Below are 12,635 nucleotides of genomic sequence, written 5' to 3' on the forward strand. Positions count from 1 at the left end.
TTTATGTACCTTTTGTACTAGCCCAATGAACGAAAGAAAAGCAAAAAAGTCCTTTTTAACTAGCGCAGAATTTATGTAAGAATAATTTCGATGTTCTACTTTTTATACCAACGAGAAAAAATGAACTAGGTGAATATACGAAAGAATAAATTTAAGTGATCTATTCCATTTTGTACCAAGGAGAAATGCCATTTTTATCTAGCTTAGAATTTCTAGTGCATGTTGTATTATTTAAACAAAACGAAGGGCTAAATTTGAGAAAGCGAACATGAACCATTTTACTCAAATTTGACCATTATGTAACTTTTGAAATACTGAAATGTTCTATTTGTGTATCAATCAGAAAAACCCGGAGAAGGATCATTTTAACAACTTCATAATTTCTGAGCTTTCTGAGCTTTTCTTCTGATTGTTACACAAATGAAATAGACCACCCGTAATACAAAATGGTATAAAAATACCTAGCTTGTTATAATGAACCTTCTTCCCTTTTTTTCGTGCTTTTTCTGCTTGCTATAAAAGTGAATAGCTCAAACAAATTTGTTTTTCTATGGTTGGTACAGAAAGTAGACCTTCTCCGCTTTTTTAATTGCAAACAAAATTTATTCATTCTTCAATAGGTCACTCAAATTTATTCCTTTGTTTGTTTAAATTGGGTAGACCAAAAACACAAAAAGCTATAACATGCTGAGCTATTTAAAATGGTATTTCCTTGCTTTTTTCGATTTGATACCAATTTTACAAAAAGGCCTAAAATTCTATACCAGTTAAAAATGGTTCTCGTTGGTACAAAAGGAAATAGGACACCCCAATAAATGTCTTAGCTTTTCTGATCAGTGCAAATTTATACCTTTGTTTCCTTTTTTCTGCATGGTATAAAACTAAATAATCCATCCAAATTTGAGTATTACAAAATGATATAAAATTCTGAGTTCATGTTCGCTTTCTTCTTTTGTTTAAATAGTAAAACATGGCCTGGAAATGAGATTTCGCTTTTTGTGGTTATTACAAATTTATTCCTTTGTTTAGTACAAATATTACAAAAAGGCATAAAAATCTAAGCCTGTTAAAAATGGTTCTCGTTGGTACAAAAGGAAATAGAACATCCGTATGTATATATTCATTTCTTTAAATGGCACAAAATGGTATAAAGATCTGAGTAGTACAAAATGGTTCTTCTTTGTTTGGTATAAAAAAGTAGAACACCCAAATTTGCTCTTTCGTTCATTGGGCTAGTACAAAGGTACCTTCTTCGATTTTTCTGGTTAGTACAAAAAACAGGTCACTCAAATGTATCCCATCGTTTGTTTAAATAGTACAGAAAGGTACAGAAATTCTCAGTTAGTTAAAATGGGTCTTCTTCGCTTTTTCTGATTAGTACAATTTTGTTCTTTCGTTAAAATACTCAGCTACAAAATTAAATAGCTCACTCATATTTATGCCTTCGTTTATTAGACTAGTTAAAATGATCCTTTTTTTGCTTTTTCCTTTTGTTTGTTGAAGTTGACACAAATTATAAAACTCCAAAATGGTACAATATTCCATTGTTTATTTGAGTAGTTCTGAACCAGTTAAAAATGACATTTCTCATTGGTACAAAATTGAATAGGTCACTTAAATTTATTCTTTCGTATATTCAGCTAGTTCATATTTTTCTCGTTGGTATAAAAAGTAGAACATCGAAATTATGAAGTTGTTAAAATGATCCTTCTCCGGGTTTTTCTGATTGATACAAAAATAGAACATTTCAGTATTTCAAAAGTTACATATTGGTCAAATTTGAGTAAAATTGTTCATGTTCGCTTTCTCAAATTTAGCCCTTCGTTTTGTTTAAATAATACAACATGCACTAGAAATTCTAAGCTAGATAAAAATGGCATTTCTCCTTGGTACAAAATGGAATAGATCACTTAAATTTATTCTTTCGTATATTCACCTAGTTCATTTTTTCTCGTTGGTATAAAAAGTAGAACATCGAAATTATTCTTACATAAATTCTGCGCTAGTTAAAAAGGACTTTTTTTGCTTTTCTTTCGTTCATTGGGCTAGTACAAAAGGTACATAAATTCTGAGTTAGCTAAATTGGACCTTCTTCGATTTTTCTGGTTAGTACAAGAAACAGGTCACTCAAATTTATCCCATCGTTTGTTTAAATAGTACAAAAAGGTACAGAAATTCTCAGTTAGTTAAAATGAACCTCCTTCAAATTTGTTTCTTCGTTAGAAAGACACGTAAAATGGTATCTCTTTGCTTTTCCTCTGTTTATTTGTAGAGCACAAAAACCAACAAATTTTCTGCTTAGTACATAACTGAATGGGTCACACGAATTTATATCTTTGTATATTTTGAGTACTACAAAATTAAATAAAATGGCCCTTCCCCGTTTTCTTCTGTAGAACACCCAAATTTATTCCTTCGTTATAAATACTGAGCTATTTAAATTTTACTTTCTTCGCATTTTTCTGCTTAGTACAAAACTGATTAGGTCACCGAAATTTATTCTTTCGTATATTTAAATATTCAGCTAGTTCATTTTTTCTTGTTGGTATAAAAAGTAGAACATCGAAATTATGAACTTGTTAAAATGGCTCTTCTTCGTTTTTTCTGATTGATACAAAAATAGAACATTTCAGTAGTTCAAAAGTTACATAGTGGTCAATTTTCGTTTCTTTAAACAGTACATAATGAGCTAGTTAAAGTAGCTCTTCTGCACTTTTTCCAGTTGGTACCTAAGGAAATAATCCAATCAAATTTTTCTGGTTCGTACAAAACTAAACACTCCATCCAAATTTGAGTATTACAAAAATGAAATGAAATTCTGAGTTAGTTTAAAAAAATGGTCCTTCTTGCTACAAAATTGGAAAGCTGACTCAAGAGTACAAAATAGTATTGAACTTCTGAGCCGGTTAAATTTATCCGATTGTTTGTTTAAAATACGCAATTATTTCTCGTTGATGCAAAATTGAATAGGTCACTCAAATTCACCCCTTCGTTTCTTTAAATATTAGAACATGGTCTAGAAAAAATGACATTTCTCGTTGGTCCAAAATTCAATAGGCCACTCAAATTTATTCCTCCTTCACTTTTTCTGCTTTGTACAAAATTTATCCGTTGCTCCGTTTACAAGCTCTCGATGGTCATTATTTTGGAACTTGCAGTGATTGATGAACTATTACTAAATGTGGAAACACCACCTCAATATTTGGCTCCGTTTTCGAGTTTGACCTCGATGGTTGACAGTTTTGAGACATGTGGTCTTTGGTGACCGATTACTAAATGTGGAAACAGCAGCTCAATATTTTGCTCAGTTTTCGAGTCATTAGTTTTTAAGTATGTTGACCTTTGACCTTGATGCTCAGTATTTTGGAACTTGTAGTAGTTGGTGACCGAGCATCTCAATATGTGGCTCAGTTTTCGTGTTATTAGGTTTTAAGTATGTTGACCTTTGAATTCGATGGTCATGATTTTTTAACATGTACTAGTTGATGACCAGTTAGTAGATTTGGAAACAGCACCTCAATATGTGGATCCATTTAAGAGTTATTTTGTTTTAAGTATTTTGACCTTTGACCTCGATAGTCACTATTTTGGAACTTGTACTAGTTGATGACCGAGCATCTCAATATGTGGCTCAGTTTTCGTGTTATTAGGTTTTAAGTATGTTGACCTTTGACCTCGATGATCATTATTTTGGAATTGTAGTAGTTGATGACCAGTTACTAGATTTGGAAACAGCACCTCAATATGTGGATCCATTTTCGAGTTATTAGGTTTTAAGTATTTTAATATTTGACCTCGGTGGACATTATTTTTGGACATGTGGTACCTGATGACCAATTACTAGATTTGGAAACAGCACCTCAATATATGGCTCAGTTGTCGAGTTATTAGGTTTTAAGTATGTTGACCTTTGACCTCGATGGTCATTATTTTGAAACTTGTACTAGTTGATGACCAGTTACTAGATTTGGAAACAGCACCTCAATATGTGGCTCAGTTTTCGTGTTATTAGGTTTTAAGTATATTGACCTTTGACCTCGATGGCCACTATTTTGGAACTTGTAGTAGTTGGTGGTCGATTACTAAATGTGGAAATACCATCTCAATACGTTGCTTCGTTTTTGAGTTATTAGGTTGTAAGTGTCATAGAAAGGGCGTATGCCACATAAACTATCAGACCCAGGTAAAAATAAGTATGATATTTGTAATCAGCATGGTCGAAAACCCTCATATACTGAGTTTCATCCAAAACGGTTCAAAGAGCGTATCGAATCGCTATGTTACATATTTATTCATTGTCTTAAAATAGGGGTTGAAAAAGTAATTATAAAAGAGAACGAGTACACCCTTAAAATGTACTCATAAAAGGGAATGAATTTGATGTATTCTCTGGTCTGCTGTGTGTTCGTAGTCTCAGTGTAATTTCTGCTATGTTCAATTAGGGGTGGAGAAAATGAATACACCCTCTGTGCTATGTCCGTTATGTTTCCTAGTCTCTGTGATGGTAAAATGAGGGTTGAAAAATAAGCCATACTCTTGTATTAGCTCCGCTATGTAATCTGTGCTATGTTATAATAGGGGGTTGAAAAATATGCTCATAAAAGGGAATGAATACACCCCTAAAATGGAGGTGGTTGTGTTTGTTGTCTGCTCTGCTGTATGTTCATAGTCTCAGTGTAATTTCTGCTATGTTAAAATAGGGGTTGGAAAAGTAATTGAGAACGAGTCCACCCCTAAAATGGAGGTTTTTTGTGTGTTACGTACTCTCAGTGTAATTTCTGCTATGTTCAATTAGGGGTGGAGAAAATGAATACACCCCCTGTGCTATGTCCGCCATGTTTCGTAGTCTCTGTCATGTTGAAATAGGGGTTGGAAAATATGCTCATAAAAGAAAATGAATACACCCTTGTGTGTTACGTACTCTTATGCTCTGAGGTGTGTTCATAGTCTCAGTGTAATTTCTGCTATGTTAAAATAGGGGTTGAAAAATAAGCCATGTTCTTTTATTAGCTGTGCTATGTATTATCTGTTCTGCTGTGTGTTCATAGTCTCAGTGTAATTTGTGCTATGTGTTCGTAAGGGTTGAAAAATATGCTCATAAAAGGGAATGAATACACCCCTAAAATGGAGGTTGTTGTGTTTATTATCTGCTCTTCTATGTGTTCGTAATCTTATGTAATTTCTGTTATCTCAAAATAGGGGTTGGAAAATATGGTCATAAAAGAGAACGAATACACCCTTTCTATGTTTCATATTCTTATCTGTTATCTGTTCTGCTGTGTGTTGCGTAGTTTTATGTGCTCTTCTATCTGTTCGTAATCTTATGTGTTATCTCCTATGTTAAAATAGGGGTTGAAAAATATGATCATAAAAGAGAACGAATACACCCCTTCTATGTTTCATATTCTTATCTGTTATCTGATCTTCTGTGTGTTACGTAGTCTTATGTGTTATCTGCTCTTCTATGTGTTCGTAATTTCTGCTATGTTAAAATAAGGGTTGAAAAACTGCTCATAAAAGGGAACGAGTTCACCCCTTAAAATGGAGGTCGTAAAAGAGAACGAGTCTTATGTGTTATCTGCTCTGCTGTGTGTTACGTACTCTTATGTGTTATCTGTTCTGCTGTATGTTCATAGTCTGCTATGTTCAAATAGCGGTTGGAAAATATGCTCATAAAGGGGAACGAGTTCACCCCCTAAAATGGAGGTCGTAAAAGAGAACGAATACACCCCCTTAAAAGTGCTCATAAAAGGGAATAAATTCACCCCTAAAATGGAGGTCGTAAAAGACCGTGGGCTCACGGTGCACGGTGCTCAATTTCCCAGGGGCTCCTGAGTTGATTAATGTTGTTCCAGGTCTGGCCCAGATCGATCCATTTCGTACTACTTACATAGTAATTTACACCTAATAAATAGTAAAGATCTCCGAAATTATAACAAAAAAAAGAAACTGAAATAAACAATGTTACTTCAACAATCTATTGTATCAATGGAATTAAGTATAATATCACTCAAATTTATAATATACTGCCTTCAAAAGTTGAACTACATAAAGTTGATTTTTTTATGTTTCTTGAAATTTTGGAAAAAGTTATTTTTGCTTCGTCCGCACTGGAACATCTATCAAAACTGTTCCGTAATTATTTTTTACTTCTTTTTTGAAATGAAACACATTTTTTTATTTCCTTTCCCAAATATTCGTAGATTCTGTCTATTTCAGAACCTACCCAGAAAAATCCAAATGTCCATGCCCCTTCCTCAAAATATTGTATAATTTAAAATTGTTTTATTCAATGTCAAAGAACACTCACTAACATAAATTAGAATCAAGTTTTATTTAACATAAATTAAGAGCAAGAAGTATGCCCTCGGCGTTGATGAGTAAGTGATAATCTTTTCAGGGACAAACTCTCAGATGCGAGGGCACCATGATCATTTTTGATGTACATGAAGGTTTGCGGATGTTAGATAGGCTTTACATTTGTCGTATTGCGGCCGCACTGGCTTATTGGTAGAGCGCTCACCTTTGGTGCTAGTTCGTGGTTTGTTCCTAGCTCTTCCAAGTGGGCTTTGTGGTATACAAACACCTCGTGCGTGGTTATTTAGAGTTTCGTGTTTTTATTTACTTTCATCATTGTATTGTTATTTTTTTATTTATATATATTTCCTAACATCACCGGTATCTAAGGCATTAAACCCATAACATTTGTGGACAACGTCCCTCGGCGAGCAAATTATCCGAAGAAATAAGGAAGGTAGGAAGGAAGCGGCCTGGGACTCGGGAGTTAGATATTATCCCGGTTTGGTGTGAATGGGGAGACACGAAGAAATACTTCACTCAGGACTGGTCTGTGGAAGCTCTTACACCTTTTCGATCGAGTGCACCCGCAAGGCTTCCAACTCGGGACCGCTGTCAACAAAGCCGAGGGCATTAGCAACTACGCTACGGGGGACAACTACACCATTATTATCTATCTCATCATCACCGTCTCCCTTAGATTCGGTGCATAAATTTGTGACATTGAAAATAATAATAATAATAATTACAATAATAATAATAATAATAATAATAATAATAATAATAATAATAATTTATTATCAGACTTGAAGAGATTTCTATATGCCACATGTATTCATGAAAATAGTCACTACTTGTTACGAACTCAGTTGGTCTTTCATTCCCGGCGAAGCTCATGTGGTTCGGATTCCACGTTAATCAGTAGGGTCTGTCTAATATTGTTCAGGAACTGATATCTTCTTTCTCACCTTTCGTTTCCTTTCGGATACTAATAGCTCTTATCCTTTCCCTATCACTATCTCTTTTCCTTTCCTTTTCTTTTCCTATCAACTTCAGTACGATTATTTGCATTAGAATAGGATGTAATATTGAGGTCTTAAATGTTCAGTATTAATAATAATAATAATAATAATAATAATAATAATAATAATGATATTATATTTTTAAAGTTGCCCTAAAAGTAAGCAAATCTTAAACGGGCATTTCGGGAGGGTGTCTGGAACCTAGGACACACCTTTGCAACTACCAAAATTTTTAAACAAGGCGTTCCAATGAAGTTTCATGTAGAAAGTATACTAGTGTAAGTTTTGAGGAGGACAACTGTAATAAAAATAACTTAATATCACTGAACAGTAAGGCATATAATAAACTAACTGTTAGGATATGCAGATGTAATTATAAAAGCTTTGCTACAAAAATAATTACATAGAGCATAACAAATTCAATGAGCTCCGAAATGCATAGTAACAAAATAGCGTAAGATTCAGTCTACAAAGCAATTTTTACTTAAAGAATGTACATACACTATTTTAAGAGTCGAGATAAAAGGAGAAATGTTTACGGTACTTCTCGTTTCGCCTCGATTTCCATCTCCAAAACGAGCCGATAATTTGAGTTATCCTCGTCCCGTCTTAAAGGAAAATGTTAACTCTCGTCTCAGTTTTGTTCATTTTGTATCAGAAACGAGATGAGAAATTCCTCTCCTGAGATGAGCAACACTAAACAAAATCGAAATATTCTTGCCAAATGTCATATTTCTGGTTGTAATGGTATGTCCTGAACGATAATAAGCTCTTAACGTTTAATCTTCTATGAGATAGTAATAATAATTATTATTACTATTTTTATTCCTGAAGATTTGATAGTTGAAGTATTGATACATCTGACAAGTAAACCTTACGTTTGGGTGAATCGAGTTGCTGACGGAGACACATATGAGAAAGTAGTACTAAATGTGGTCAGTATTTCAGTGAAGTTATAGGTGCGAAGCGCCAGGGGTTTAGGAGTTACAGCTACCAGAACATCACATGGAAGTACAGAATAGTCTTCATACAGTTGGAGGTAAAAGCTCTATAAGACCTCTTGTAGCGACAAAAGGTGAATAGCAAATATATGGATACATATCAGGACTAGGGAAAAGTCATATAGTAAGGGTATATCTGACGACGGCCATCTTGAAATCCGCCATTTTGAATTAAGGTTAAGTTTTTAAAATAGGAATAGGGTCATGTGATACATGATTTAAGGCGCAAATTTAATCAGAAGAACAATGGTGACGTTAATTTTGATTTACGGGCAATTGGTAAAAAGTTATAGGGAAATTAAATATTGTTGCAGCATATGTATTAGTCCTTTACCCCACCTTGTAAATTTTTTGTTAATGATAATAATTAAATAAAAAGCAGGTGGTTAAATATTAGGTCTATGGTAAGAGTTGCCTTGATGGCGAACATGTTCAAATCCGCCATTTTGAATCAGACAAAGTTTTAAAAAGCGAACGAGAAATAGATGTGAACAGGATACAAGAAAAACAACGAAATGGCGTGCAAGTACAGCATCAAACAACTAACATTGTAACGCCAACATTCTATTTTTGATTAACTTCTAGCCCGAAGTCATCTATTGCATTACTCTATTCCCATTTAATTTTGTGCTGAATAATGATAAAGCAAAAATGGTTATACAGTTGGATTTATGGCAAATTTGCTATTAATAAGATGTCACTGTTATGCGTTTTGTTTAAAACTTTTGTCTGATTCAAAATGGCCGATTTGAACATGGCCGCCATCAAGGCAACTCTTACCATAGACCTAATATTTAACCACCTGCTTTTTATTTAATTATTATCATTAACATAAAATTTACAAGGTGGGGTAAAGGACTAATACATATGCTGCAACAATACTTAATTTCCCTGTAACTTTTTATCAATTGCACGTAAATCAAAATTAACGACACCATTGTTCTTCTGATTAAATTCGAGTCTTAAATGATGTATCACATGACCCTATTCCTATTTTAAAAACGTAACCTTAATTCAAAATGGCGGATTTCAAGATGGCCGCCGTCAGGTATACCCTTACTATATGTCTTCCCCCTAGTCCTAATATGTACCCATATATTTGTTATTCATCTTTTGTCGTTACAAGAGGTCTTATAGAGCTTTTACCTCCAACTGTATGAAGACTATTCTGTACTTCCATGTAATGTTCTGGTAGCTATATCTCCTAAACCTCTGGAGCTTCGCACCTATAGCTTCACTGGAATACTGACCACATTTAGTACTACTTTCTCATATGTGTCTCCGTCAGCAACTCGATTCACCCAAACGTAAGGTTTACTTGTGAGTATTCAAATATCAGAAGAAAATAAAACATGTGTCATCGTCGATCAATCGGCATCAAAAATTCTAAAGTAAAAAAAATGTACTTGTCGGTCGTGGATCCGATTTGATTCGACTAGCTTCAGATTGTATTTTGTATTATGTTTTTAAAAAATCTGTAATGTTTATAATTTAGTGAATCCTCCGAGTCAATCTCATATTCCTGTGTTTTGCCAATGAATCTATTAACAAGCTACTGTTTTGAAGGTACAGAAAAATCTGTTTACTTATTTGAGCCGGAAGGAGTAATGCTTTAGATGAGTGGTTAGAGTTGTAGTTTTCTAATCTTGTGGCCCAGGTTCGATCCCCGCGTTTGCTGTTTCCCCTTTCTACAATGTTTCATTTACAAGGCTGAGCTCCAGTTGGATGATGCTAAGTAAAAGATAATATCCAATGGAGAAATTCATTGATCTTGAAAATAAAGCAAGAAAAGTGAATGGAGGAAACGAGTTGCAGAGTTAATTCTATCAATTTGATATTATCCCTTAATTTCGTGCATTTTTAGGTTGTTGCTTATTGACAATATATTCTCGACTTTTTCCTTTGTGTCTCAAAGTCTAAAATTTTACAAATATTATACAAATAATGAACTCTATTATATTTGCTATAGTTATATTTGCTAGTTAACGGGAAACAGGTCTACTTTCATACGGATAAGCTCCACTACCAATAAATTACCAATAGTTAGCATTTTCAAAAATTATTTAACGAATATTGAAGTCAATAATTTCTTCTTTCGAAGTAGTATTACGTATGAATCAGTAGCACCAGAACCAAGGATTTCAGGCCCTGTAAGACCCCCAAGATTTTCATTAGAGGTTGGGTTCCCCCCCCAAAATGACCCATTCATACTTTTAATTGATTTGCAGGTAGGCCTATTGTTAATAGTTTCAAAACTCAGCGCAACCCTTTGAGTTTTGCTTCCACCTACCGCATAATCTATCCGTATATTATTTGATACGCGGATATGTATAGTGATTTGAACTAAGTAAACTTGTTTATATAATCCTCATTTGAGTTAGTTATAAGATTAACTAAGTCCCCCGACTGTTATCTTCTCAACAGCGCCTCTGTTATCCGTATATGTTTTCAAGTGGCTGTGTATACTTTTACGTGTGTATTATACAAACAAGACCTTCCTTTGTCATTTCGTCAGCCAGCGTTTCGCTCCACTTCTGTACAAAGCACTCTTTACCATTTGTCCTTATAACAGTTGGGGGCAACTTCATGCTGCTGTGCTAGCTACTACCAAATGTAATTAATCTTGGAGCACGCGTTAGTTGCGTTGCCTATCACGCGGACTCTCTACATCAAGAATTTCTGTGGCCCACTCCACACTTTTCTTTTATAGTGTATTGTGCTTATTAAGCTATTTGTTCAACTTAGGTCTCCAGTGGCCGTTCCGTATGCCAATAGTGCTGATGCTGGAATTGGGATCTATTCATCTATGCAGAGTTCCAACACATGTTCTATTGTAATAGTCTATAGTTATTTAGTGTTTGTGTTATTACCTTCTCCAATGTTTGTTTGAATATCAGGGCATGATCTTTTGGCTTTTCTACTTTTTTACATTTTCGGCTAAAGTTTTGAAACCTTATAGTTGTTTCGTATGTGATGCATTTTGGATTAAATCCACAGAGCAATCTGCTATGCTATAAACAATAACTGGAAGGTTTGAAAAAGTATCCAAATATCTTTGAAATTTAGAAATAAGTTACTTCTTGCTTTGCGTAAACAAACGTATATTTTTCTATGAGTTTTTAAGTCGAATACAAATTATGTACACTAAATGAAAGCTTTAGTTTTCTTAATTTACTCTCAATCACCACCACGGTATATATGTACTGCTTACGGACCAACGTACTGAACTTTTTCCCTCGGATTTCCTAAACAAAAATATGTTATTCCGCAGGTATTATTAAAACATTTGTGAAATACGAACATTTCCTTCTTTTTTCTTTCTTTCTTTCTTTCTTAAACCTTGGTTCGAAGAAAACAGCCTCAAATCAGACTACCGTATGTAGACTCTGTAATTACAAATGATTAGCAAGTAGTAGAGTTATTTATGGAATTTGTTAATGTATTGTCAGTAAAATCGCATGAGTCATATTTGACGATATAGTAAATAATACTAAAAATAAATAGGAATCATTTTAAACATTTTCGTAACGAGTGTTTAGTACAACATTGTAGAGTTATTAATGAAATATAAACAAAATCGTCTTAGTCGTTTTACAATCACCATACTCGACACTCGACTGTAAAAATAGAGAAAAATCGAAGAAAAAGGTAAGATCACTCTCATATAGTTATGCGATAGTAAACTGTCTGTATCCAGTTAGGTAAAGGAAAGTAACAAAATTGATGATTAACCAGTATCGAAAACGTAGGCAGAAAGTTGATTCGGTCCAAATCCACTCCCATTTAGTACAGTCATGCCGAAATAGATTCTGCTTTCATTTAGTGTGTTTCATTTGTGACACTCTCATTTAGAAATGTTAAGACTCTTTATGAAGATAATTTGTCATGAAAAACAAACTCTATATGCGATATTTAAAGAAGCACTTACTTCTCACAAGCTCCATTTTTAACCCTACATAAGATTTAAGTGTTATAAATTACATACTTATTTTTTTTTAATATTTTTTTTGTTGCAATAGCCATCCAAATTTACCATCTGCAGATACGAAGAGAGCACTTAAAAAAAGGTGGATGTCTATTTTTCTTTAAAAATAATATTATTATTTAGATCTAGTTTAGGCTCATTTTTATTGTGTTCGACTTCGGTGTACATGTCCCCTTGTTCTTAGTTGCTGGAAGCACTATAAAATTTCTAGTATTGACCTAGCATTATGAGGTGTTCGGGGAGCTATCTGAATTAAGAGGTATCGAACTGTGATCTAGAAAGCCAGAAATAATGCCACCTGGGAACCGATGAGCAGTGACTCCTCACCCA

Source organism: Thermobia domestica, chromosome 4 (assembly GCF_964235325.1).
Source record: "Thermobia domestica chromosome 4, izTheDome1.hap1.1, whole genome shotgun sequence".
Classification (NCBI taxonomy): Eukaryota; Metazoa; Arthropoda; class Insecta; order Zygentoma; family Lepismatidae; genus Thermobia; species Thermobia domestica.